Genomic DNA, 12,240 nt, shown 5'->3' on the forward strand with positions numbered 1-12,240 from the left:
TGGCTGCACACAAGTGGGCTGTCATGACCTCTTCCACGGCGGTGGGGGCAGATGGAACAGATGAACAAACTCTACTCTGCCAACCCTTCTCTGGCCATGGCTGCTCTCAGAGACGGGGCCGGGGAGCAAGTGCTGCTCTCTCCTATGGACAGGAGGCAGGCAGCTGTTTCCAGCAGGGGCTGTGATGGGGTGGCGCAAGCCCCCTCTGGCTGCCATGCACAAAGGTGCCTCAGGCCATGGGGCTCTAAGGGACCCTGAGATGGAGGGTTGATGGCCGTGGCGGCAGCAGCCACTGCCCCTGGCATGTCACAGGCTCCTTGCAAATGCCTGGATTCGGGTTCAGATGGGAACAGAAATGAGACACCTGAGTTGATCCCTGCATGCCTCCGCCAGGGTCCATCTGGTCAATCAGTGAGCTTACTTCATAAGGTTCTGAAGGAATGAAATGGAGCAGCACCTAGAATGACACAAGGCTCTAAATGACAGTGTGACGTGTTCATTAGTGTGAATACAACTGCACTCCCACTAGTCAGGGTCCCCACCTCTTCCCCATCAGACACAGACATCCAGGGGCTTCAATTCTTGGCCAAAAGTTTAAGAGCGGTGATCTTTGTGTAAGACATGACTAAAGTATATCCAACAAACTAATCACACACCATCCTTACTGAGAGAGAGAGGGGATAAAAAGAATAGAGGTGGAGGCGTGGGGGAATTCCTGGGAAAGAGTGAGAGGGGGTTTTCTGAGGATGGGCCCCTGTCTCTTGGTGTGGGAATTCCCAGATAAGTTTAGGGATATTAGAGGGAAGTTTCCTTGTGGCTTTGGAATCTCATAGTGGTAAAAACTGGAAGGACTTTGAGGAAAGTGTCCATGAAAACTTGAAGAGCCTTGAAAAACTGTTTATAGAAGCATGACTGTCTTTGAGGTGGCCTCAGGTAAGGGATTAAAGAAAAGGGAAAAATCTTACTGGAAGTTGTTATGTAGTAGAGACAGAAACTTTACCAGCCCTGTTGCCTTATAAGGAAGATAGAAAACGTACCTTATGCATGGGGTGGTCTAGCAAAGGAGATGGTCCAAGCAGAGTACTGAAGAGTGATTTCTTCTTGCTGCTTCTGGTAAAAAGTGAGACGAGAGAAATGAGCTAAAGGCAGGGCTGTTAAACACGAGAGGCAGCACTTCCTGGTTTTGAAAATTCTCACCTTCTCCAGATGGCAAATGATGTCAAATTTAAAGGGCTCTTAGGTAAAAATCAAGTACAGGGCACCATCAGGAAAATCTGGTCTAAAGATGAACCCAAGAGTGTGACTGTGTCTTAGTTGGCTTGGGCTGCCATACAAATAACAAATGCCACAGACTGAGCACTTCAACAACCCTGTCCTTTCAGGGCATATATTGGAGCTATTTGCAGGTGAAGCTTTTTTTTTTTTTCTCTAATGGAGTGAGCCCCCCCCCCACCAGTGAGATTCACAGGTCATCCACAAGGTTTTTAAGAGAATTATATTGGAAGAAGCATTGACAGCTTGAGCTGAAAGGGACAGACAGCACAAACTGAAAAGATGTCTTTGGACCCTGAAACTTGTACAAGGCAGAAGCAGGCTGAGAAAACTACACAAATACAGGAAAAGGAAGGATGACTCAGAGGGTAAAACCAAAAGCCCGCAGAGTACATCCAAGAGCTGTGGAAAATTATTCCCAGGAAATGTCAATTTGTACCCTACTGGATTTCAGAATTGCTATGAACCAGTGACTTCTGTGCATCCCCAATTTCCAACTCTGTTGAACAGGAGGGTCTTCAGTAATTATGCTATGCTTGTCCTATTATTGCAGATAACTTGTCTCTCTAGTTCACAAATTTCAGACCTGGCTTTGAGGATTCAAGGAACTACACCTAAGGAGCCTCAAGAACATCTAGACCTAATTTGGATAATGAAATTCTGGACTTCAAACTGATACTCTACTGCACTGGGGGCCTTGGGAGAGGCTAAGCACATTTTGTGCGTGGGTAGGACATGAATCACTGGGGCACAGAGGGAGGATGTTGGTAGCCAGCCTCCAAGACTGCCCCCAATGATCCCCATCCTCCAGTACTCTTGCCCTTGTGTCACCTCTTCCCACAATGAATAGGACTGACTAATGGGACCAATAGGATGTAACTTCTAGGTCTTAGCAGACGTTGTGACTTTCCCCTATTCTCTCCTGGATCACTTGCTCTGGGGGAAGCCAGTTGCCATGTTATGAGGGAACTCACGCAGGTGTGTGGCGAGGTCCCCATGGTGAGGACGGAGGCCTCCTGCCGATAGTGACCATTGGCTTGTCACCCACATAAGTGAGTCATCTTGGGGAGCAGATCCACCCAGGCTCCTACAGTTGGCTGCAGTCCTGGCTGATTGCAACCTCATGAAAGAACCCAAGCTAGATCATTCTACTAAAATGCTCTTGAATTCCCAACCCACAGAAACTGTGTAACATAACAAATGTTTATTATTTGTTTAAGCCACTAAGATTTGGGATAACTTGTTACCCAGCAATAGATAACTATTACAGGATTGAGATGAGCACGTCAAATACTTCATTCAATTCATTAATGAATGATGGAAATAGTAATATAATTCCAGGAACACTTGGGGAACTTGATATTTATAGCAATTTCATAAAGGACTGTTAGAATTTGAGTGCTAGGTTAATACAAAATCGTACAAAACTGGCTAATGCCCTAGGGAATAATAAACTGAAACCTTTGGGGTTATCTTTTTGAGTTAACACTGAAATGACATGCCATCACCTTTTGCCTCCTTTTCAAGTTTTAAATACTTTTCCTTACTAAGCAGGTGTGATCCAGGAACTGAGAAAGGGAACTCCCACTTGACTGGCTGCTTCGAAGGAGAGGGGGTCCCGGTAGCTGCTGCCACCCCAGCTGAGACTGCATGTGCGACGTGGCCTCCCTCACCTCTGCTCAGAGGGGACAGAAATGAATGGGTAAAGAGGGCAGATATGGCCGGAGTGGAGCATGGGCTCAGAGAGCTGCCAAGGGTAAACAGCATGGGACTATATACAGACTTGTCTCAGAGCAGCTTTGGCAGGGTAGGTAGGAAGGACAGGTGGAGAGGGAAGGGGAGAAACAGGATGCCCAAATAGAATCCCAGTCCCTAACTAAGGTTTGGGGGGGGTTGTTTTGTTACCTTTTAAAAATCATCTTAAATATGTAAGCAGTATTTACCTAGTCAAAAGAAGAAATTTGAACTCACCTTTGGGACAGACTGATTCTTTGTTTTGGGAAGAACTATTAAGTGAACACTTGATTATGAAATATAAAGCAAATATCACGCTTCTTGTTGAGTCTGTTGGTCTGAATGCGCGTTTGAGGCTGAGAAGCTCCATATTCTGTGCGGAGTAAACGGCAGAAACAGAATTGTTCCTAAAAAAGAAGTAATTGGTGGGCTAGGGGCTAAGGAATGGGTTTGCAGTGGCTGCACCTGCAGCCTGCAGGTGGCACATCTGCAGGAGGCCAGGCTGGGTTGGAGAATTCTATCATAAAAGAGAGAAGAAAGTCCAGAGCAGGGACCTGGGTAGCTTGCTGTCTCTGTCAGCCTTTGGGAACGCTGTTGGACATGCTTGTTTTTTAAGGCTCACGTTGGAAAATCATGTTCTAATGGACCTTCTTGTCAGGTACCAGAAGGCAAGGGAGCATTCCTGAGGCTAAGGGTGGGGGTGGGTTTATCTCTCAAACACAAGGGCCATTTCTGTTGTCAGTCATCCTGGGGAGACGCTGCTCTTGAGACAGGAAGTGAGGATTAGGGAGGCTGGCCTCTGAATGCAGAGACAGGACATGCACAAAGCCCTCCCAGGGAGGAAGTGGCCCCTCCTCCCCATGAGGGTCACCTGGCAGCAGGTGTTGGGGGGGGGCTCTGTAAAGGACCCCCGGGACAGGCCCACCTAGAGGCTCTAAGGGAAGTCCCATCCAGTAGGGTTATCTGTTACCTGTGCTGTACCTCCTTCCCCTTCTCTCACTCACGCTCGTCAACACAGTCTGGTTCCTGTTGTGGTGCCAGAATTTAAGGGAAAAGCCTGTTCTGTACCTGAAACGCAGGGCTGAGTGCCAAAGCTAGCGTGTTGGTGAGGGCAGCAGCCTGACAGGGAGGGACGGTGGCCCAGCTCAGTGACAGAGGATGAATAAGACACCACAATGCCAAATTTGGACGCTGGAGAGATCTCAGCATTGAGGGGCTGGACAGGGAAGGGACCCAGATTAACAACCCACAAATTGACAAGTAGCTGTGAAATTCACAGCAAGATGAAGTGTGGCTTAATTTGTGATCACAGACTGGTGAGACCTGGCCATGTGGGCTATTGATGAATGAGACAGAGGACAGATGATGGTAGATAGGCAGGCAGGTAGAGAGACAGGTATAGGATGGATGGATGGATGGATGGATGGATGGATGGATGGATGGATGGATAACAGATGGATAGGCAGGCAGCTGGAAGATAGACAGACAGCTGATGTATAGATAGATGGAGATATAGGTATAGAATGGATGGTGAAGGAGTTCAGAGGATGTCACCCCAAAATATGCCACTCGGGCATACTGATTCTTTTGAATGAAAGGCACTTGAGAAATAGCAAGTATAACAAGGGCTCTCTAACCCTCCTTTTTCTTCCTGAAAGCAGGAGATAAACTCCCCTGTGAAAGGTGTCCTCCCTGTACCGGGAGAAAGGAAGATATTCTTATCACCAGAGATGGGGAATCTGAGGCTGAGAGATCTGTACAAGCAAACCCTGTTCAGCCAACCCTTATCTTCAGCCAACCCTTATCTTATTTCACCATTTACCACCTCTGGCCCAAACCCCTGTGTTTTGTCCATTCCTCACAAATGTATTGTTTCTTTGTCTAAAAGGTATAAAAGCTTTCTGCTCTGGTTGCTTCTTCAGGTCTTCATTCTCTTATGAAGGCTCCTATGTACATGTAACCGTTTACTAAAACGTGTAAGCCTTTCTCCTGTTCATCTGTCTTTGTCCATTTAATTCTTAGACCCAACTGGAGACCTAAAGAGAATAGAGGAGAATTTGTCCTCCCTCACAGTGGACAGACAGACAATGACGGATAGATAAATAGATAAACAGATATAGGTACAGGGTGGATGGACGGATGGACAGATGACAGATAGAAAGAAAACTGCAGAGGAAACATTTATTTTTATTAACTTCCTAAAATGTGGACAAGCACAAAGAAAGGACATGAAAGTGTAAGTGAACAGGAACTCCAGAATACAAATTACTTACTTTTGCTTGTCACACTCCGAGAGGAGTTTTAGAAGCAAAATTCAATGGTTCCCAATTTCCCCTTTTCTAGATTATCTGTGATGGATACTTTTCTCAGCAATTTCACCCAACACCAACCAGGAGATTGAAACTCAACAGAAAATAGAACTCTAAGAGCTAGAGCTGGCCGTTTCTGTCCCCTCCGACATATGGAATAACATAGGGAGCGGAGGAGGTTGTCCGGATGGGCCGAGGGGGAGGCTGGTCCCTGCAAGCTTCTCCTGAGCCCCCCACCCAGCCGTGTGGGGCCTTCTGGGTGGCTTCTTTGTCCCCACGCTTCTCATACCCAAAGGGAAGGGCATGATATTCTGCCTGCTTCCCTAGTGTGTGTCAAGCAGCTCAAACAGCTATTTGAAAGAATGCGGCTATTTGGGGATAAAAAACTCTATATGCAGGGCCAACTACTGTCGCTTCGTAACAGGACTGGGTCCCCGGAAACACGAGAGGCAAATCGGTTCTGCTGGGGAGCCGGAGAAGGCTTTTGTGATCCAAATGGAACCCAGTGGGCAGTTGAGAGTTCTAATCCTCTGTGAAAGGCCCCTGTGGAAAGTGCAGTCATATGCAATGTGCATATTTTTCTCTACGGAAAGCTGATTATCTACCATTTCCTGGAAACAAAGAAAAATTACTTGTAATTATTCTAGACTGAAAAAACAGCGACTTCTGGAAGTTTTCCACCTCCTCTCCTACAATGCCCGTTAATAGATATGAGGAAATAATACCACGTGGATTCAGGGTAACGCGATAGATCAGAGCATGAGTCACGTCTTAAGAGGAGGTGGGCGAGGAGGATCTACCTTTAAAGAACTCCAATTAAAGCAATTACCACCGTTACCAAAATTACTGTTTTTAAAAGACTGAAGTCTTCTATTGGAGAACGAACACTTCAGAAAGCTGTGGGGAAGAAAAACCCACATGACCAGCACTATTAGGGAGAACAAAAGGCAAGCATTGTTTAAACCCAGTTACTTAAATCCTCCCATGCCTCCATTCCTTGGTGGGAAGTCACCATTCCTGAAAGCCTGTCATACTTTTTAAGTTTTCAAAGAGCTGTCAGCAATATTCCAAGGGTGGGAGGTAAGCGCTGCTGAATGTGGCGGGCGGGTCGGGCACAGTGATGGCTGTTGCCTTCTTTCTCCTCCTGACAAGGTCGCATCCTGGGGCTTCTCGTTCTGGAGCAAGGAGTGGATGGACCACTGCGGGGGTCTGAGATTCCACACTCAGACTACACAATTACAGGTGCACGAAGAAATGGTAACAGGCAGGGCTGGCTGGCTGCCCTACAGGGGTAGGGGATGCTGGAAGGTAGTCTGGAGTCCATCTGGGTAACCTTTGTGCTCATGGCCTGATGCTAGAAAAATCTGATCGGGGCTTTGATGTTGGTGGGGACGCTCTCAAATGATGAGGAGAAGGACTGTAATTTTTTTTTTTTCCAATGTGCTGCAGATGGGTATTTTTTGTAAAGTATCCTAAAAATGAATGACTCGAACATGAAATACCAAGCAAAGAAATAAAAAATGTAAGCCCCACTATTTTGGTATTAGGTTCAACAGACATAAAAATTAATCTGTCCAATTGCCAGAAAACTTTCTAAAAGCTTACTCTCAATTTCCGTACTTGCCCCACTGGAGACCATCAGGCTAAAGGCTGCACTCCAAGTAGCTCTGATCTAGGACAGTGTATCCCAAAGTTGTTGCTGGAAAACTAAGTCACCCAAGGTGATCATGGGAACATGGTTCCAATGGTCACATAAGAGGTGAAAATGCTACCTGTGATTTTGGACATTCACAAGGCATGGTGGCGTGTTAAAGGCTCCGAGAAATCCTGTTTCAAAAAAAGGAAAAAACTACTTTTATTGAGACTAGTTTTCCAAATTTATTTGCTCACTTTCTCTTTGTCTCCTTTTTAAGTTTGTTTACTTATGAATTTATTTTTGCATCATACATGCAACATTTGCCAAATTACATTCCACCATCACACACTAACAGATGTGGGTCTGGGGTCTGTCCCCATGGGAATCTGCCCAGCCCGAGACACTGAGAAATTAGTCATAATGCTGGACCCCAAAGTGGAAAGTACCCCAGCCTCAGCGAGCCTTTGCCAGCCAGTCGGCCCCACAGTGGTAATGCCTGGACCCAGTTGTAGACGGCGCCAAATGGTCCAAGGAATTGCTTCTGGTGAAACTCAGGTTCCTCTTTAATTGTTTAGCTGCAGCAACAGATAAGAGCTCCAGCTACTGGCACTACTCCATTTTGGCAATTGCCTCACACGTTGGGACACGGTGGCCTTTAGCAAAAGTCTGTGCATGGAATAAACTCAATCAAGTGTAAGGAGACTACAGGTTATCCTGGGAACTCCAGGGTACCAGTTATAGTAACACGGTTTATCCTTCCCCGGGCTCACTCAAGCTAGGCCCAGAATGGGTTTTCCTAATTAGCTGGCATCAGGCAACCATCCCATAGTGCAATCAATGTCCTTGCAGGAGGCTTTCAAACACCTCTTGGAAGTACTTTGAATTCACTAAGACTCCCAATTCCCCTCTAACAAAACAATTATCTATAGTCCGACTTCCGCACATAGAACCCCAAGTGCCTTCACACTGGGGACAGTAGCGTGAGAGGTCTGGTTTTGCCAGGACTGGTGTCACTACTGGCTTTAATAGTCATGGAGGCAGCTGGCCGATCTAGTTGGTTCAGAATATTGCTATCTCTCAAAGACTTGGAATTTTCTGCTGTTGCATCAAATCAAAAGCACAGCAAAGTCAAGGTCACTTTCTTACCTACCAGTCAATCTCCTTACTGTTTCCTGCCTTACTGTTTCCTTTCCTTACTGTCTCCTAGCTCTATTTTGTATCCCTGTGGCATGAACTACTTTACAATCTACTCTGATATATACCATCCTGAGTCACACAAAAAAAGTATTTCCAGGCCTGGGGGTTTTCCTGGTAATGACATCGACACAGTATTTAGTCTCAGAAAACGTAGCCACTTGCCTGCACGTCACATCATCCCTCACACATCTGACACTAATCGCCAACCACCGCAGGCACCGAGAAACTTTCCACTGAATGCCTCTTGTATAATTAGGAGGGTATAATTATGAGGTCCCCAGACCATGTCACAGGCTTCTGTGTGGTTATAAATCATGCCAGCAAATCCTTGGATTTACCTCCCAGAAAAAGGTGGAGTCTACTTCATGTCCCGTGAACAAGGGCCAACTGTGGGCACTAGCTTCTGACAATCAGACTGCAGCAAAGAGGAGGCTGTCTGTCCTCCAAGCTTCCTCCTGGTTGTTTCTCTCTCTGGGGACACGTGGCTTTGGAACCCTGAGGTGTCACATAGGAAGTATCGCTGTCGTGAAGACACCACGCTGGAAAGACCCTGAGTGGAGACCCCAGAGAGAGAAATGCCGGAGGACAGGGAACTCCACCTACTCCAGCTCAGGTGCCACACGTGGGAGGGAAGAACCTCTGAGATGTCGCTGGCTGCTCCTGAATTCTGAGAGATCACAAATCATCATGGCTGGTATAAGTCACTCAGTTTGGGGTGATTTGTTACTCAGCAAAGAGATAACTAACATACTTCTTAAATGGGTTACAATTGGAGCTCTTCCCACTTCTCTTTTTTTCAGCACACACTGCTGACCTCCTTAGGACTCTCCCAGCTGGTAAGACTCTCCCAGCTAGTAGGACTCTCCCAGCTAGTAAGACTGTCCCAGCTAGTAGGACTGTCCTATAGCTAGTAAGACTCTCCCAGCTGTTAAGACTGTCCCAGATAGTAAGACTGTCCCAGCTAGTAGGACTCTCCCAGCTGGTAAGACTGTCCCAGCTAGCAGGACTCTCCCAGCTGGTAAGACTGTCCTATAGCTAGTAAGACTCTCCCAGCTGGTAAGACTCTCCCACCTAGTAAGACTCTCCCAGCTGGTAAGGCTCCCAGCTAGTACGGAACAACAAAGCACACCTGGTCTCACAGATTAGGCTTGAACTGTCCCCCGCCCACTCCCCCCCGCCATCACTCACACCTTGCTTTATGCTGCTCACCTCAGATGCTGACTCATGTTTTCACGTTTCTCTTTTTGATGCTTCTAGTTATGAAGTTGCTCACCTTGAACGCTCCGTGCCCCTGGTTTCCAAGCTCACTCTCCCACGCACCCACCATGCGCCCGGTAGATGGATGTACCCCACCCCTGGGTCCCGTTCCTCGGCTTCTCCCCTCACAGGCGAGGAGCATGGTCAGTCCAGGCTGTGGCCGGCGCCTACAGGTTCCGCAAGCTCACTCACTCACTCACTCACTCACTCAGTGTTTACACGGCATCCATGAGGCTCCAGGGGCAGAACAAAGCTGATAATCTCTCGCCAGGCCATGGGACCAAGGAGAAGACTCACGTCTTCATTAACAGTGTGGCGAGCCAATACCAACCATGGCCGTGCAGTTAAGACAGAACAATCAGATGGGAAAGATCTATGTTGGCTGCCGCTGCTGCAGGTCTTGTCAGGCTGTGAATGGGCACAGCTACCCACTGTCTTATCTCTACAATGGAGACGGTAAGAGTGCTGTTGTAAGGACGAAATGGGACGATTTCTGTAAGATGCTTTGCCCAGTGCCCAACACGTAGGAAGAGCTCAGCAAACGTAGGCTCTTCTTAGTCTCATTCCATATTATCTCAAGTTTAATATGCCCAGTGCAGAGGTCCTCACCTTCCCCCTGCTCTTCTCACATGCTCCCCACCCCAGTTCAGGGCACATTATCCTTTGAGCTACAGCCGAAAAGAACCCCCAACACCTGCTGTCATTCATCTCCTTTCCTTCACTCACATCCCACATCCAACCCAATGGCAAGGATGTTGGGTTTTGTCTTTAAACTGCATTCAGAACCGACCACTGCTCAGCCCCGTCCAAGCTCTCATGGCCGCCCCCCTTTGCTCACAGCTGAGAGGTGCCAACTCCTCCGCCTGCTGCCACCCGCCCTCCGCACGCCCTGACCCACGCCTTAACCAGCAGCCAGGAGAAATCCTGCAGTAATTTCCCATCTTTCTAACGACCTTGTGATCTCATGATCTGGCCCCAGATCTTCTCTCTCGTCGACTTCTCGGCCCCTCACACATTCTTGGCTTCAGCTTCACCAGCCCTCCTGTTCTTCCTCAAGTACACCGGCCACTCCTGCCTCAGGACATTTGCACTCGCTATTCCTTCTGACTGAAAGACTGTCCTCCAAAGACCTAAATGTCTGGCTCCCTCAGCTCCTTTCAGTCTATTCTCAAAGGTCAACTTTTCCGGCGGGGGGGGGGGGTCTTCGTTGACCATCCTGATTAACATCACAACCCCTCCCAGCACTCTCCTCCTCTCCATGCTTTGTTTCCCCACCAGCTACCTCGCTTATGTGTTGGCTTTGCCTTGCTGTTTCCCCCACTGGAATGTGAGCCCCATGAGGGTGTGGATTGTTGTTCACTGCTCTATTCCCAGTGCCCAGAAACAGTGCCCAATACACAGCAAACACGCAGTAACTGTTCACCGAAGGGAGGGAGGGAAGGAAGAAGGGAAGGGGATACAGTGCACTACTTCTTTGCCTCAAACGACCTAGAAAAAAAAATCCAGGCTGATCAAGTGTGGAGCCTTGCTTGGGTTCTAAACTAGAATGGAGAGTCCTTTGCACTTCCTCGGCAGGGAAGGGAAGTACTGCAGCCCCTTGGATACCTGTCCTTTCACCTTCCATTTAGCGCCCGTACAGACAAGTCACCGTTAGCTCGCGGCCCCCACTGCTGCTGCTCTTAGGCATCCTCCCCACTGTATATGCGGGAAGAGGCAACTTCTTTGGGTGAAAGTGTTTGCCCAAGGTGAAGAGCAGAGCAGGGCTCGAGGTCAAGTCTTCGGGGATGCTAGTTCTCAGGGAGGCCCCGTGGCCTTACGGAGGTCAGTGACAGGTCCCCGAGTTAATTCACCCCCATGCTCGCTCACAGAGGGGTAAACGTGGATGGTGCACATTTCCTGGCTGGGCCAACAGCTTGACAGAATAGAAAGCGTGTTGAGCTGGGGGTCACGGGATATGGGCTTTAGTCCAGGCTCTGCTATCAACCAGGTCCAGAAGCTCCGTGACCTGAAGGGGACCAGTTACAGCTGCCACAACCCCATGAAATAAGTCACTGCTCACCTTCTCAGGAGGACACCGTCCAGATGTCTCCATGAGGCCCCCAGCATGCTTGGGACAAGAGCCTTACAAGTAATTGGTGGGAGGGAAGCAGGAGAACAGGACATTTGGTGGTGACACCCGTGCTTCATATACAATAGCTTTTTCCTTCTTGACTTGTTTTCACTCATTCATTCAACAAATGCTTACTGAACATCCATCCAGGTAACAAGGGCACATTTACAAAGGCCCTTACCTTCCGTGGGGACCTCATTTTCTGGGTCTCTGCCTCCATTTCTTTCTTTCTCTCTGAGCTCTAACCCTCATGCTGCTCCCTGGAGTGAAGCCTAGGACCTCTTGGGCAAGAAAGGTGTTCGCTCCCGTGCCAGATGGTCAACAAGAGTGTTCTCTCTGGGGAAGTGACAGGCCTCCAAAGGCTCAGCTGACATCGGCTGCAGACTCCACAGTCTGTAACCCCATCGCATGACAAATGGGTTGGGTGACCTGTCTCAGTGTGGACTTCAAAACACGCTTTAGAAGGAAGCGGGGGGTGGGAGGAGGCAGGAGAGCAGACACTAAAGACTTGCGGGAAACACGTGGCAGGAGCTCTGGGTTCTGAAGAGATGGGGCTGTCAGAGTTCCCATCGACCACATGGCAGCAGGCCCAGGCATGGCAGGTGGCAGAGACACAGGCCTAACCAATAGTTTCTGTAAGGAATTAGGTGGGTTATAACTTCCAACCTACAGCTTGGCTTAGCTAAACTGCATTATCTTCCCTCTCCAGAGTAACATACACAGAA

This window comes from Mesoplodon densirostris, chromosome 4 (genome assembly GCF_025265405.1).
Source record: "Mesoplodon densirostris isolate mMesDen1 chromosome 4, mMesDen1 primary haplotype, whole genome shotgun sequence".
Lineage (NCBI taxonomy): Eukaryota > Metazoa > Chordata > Mammalia > Artiodactyla > Ziphiidae > Mesoplodon > Mesoplodon densirostris.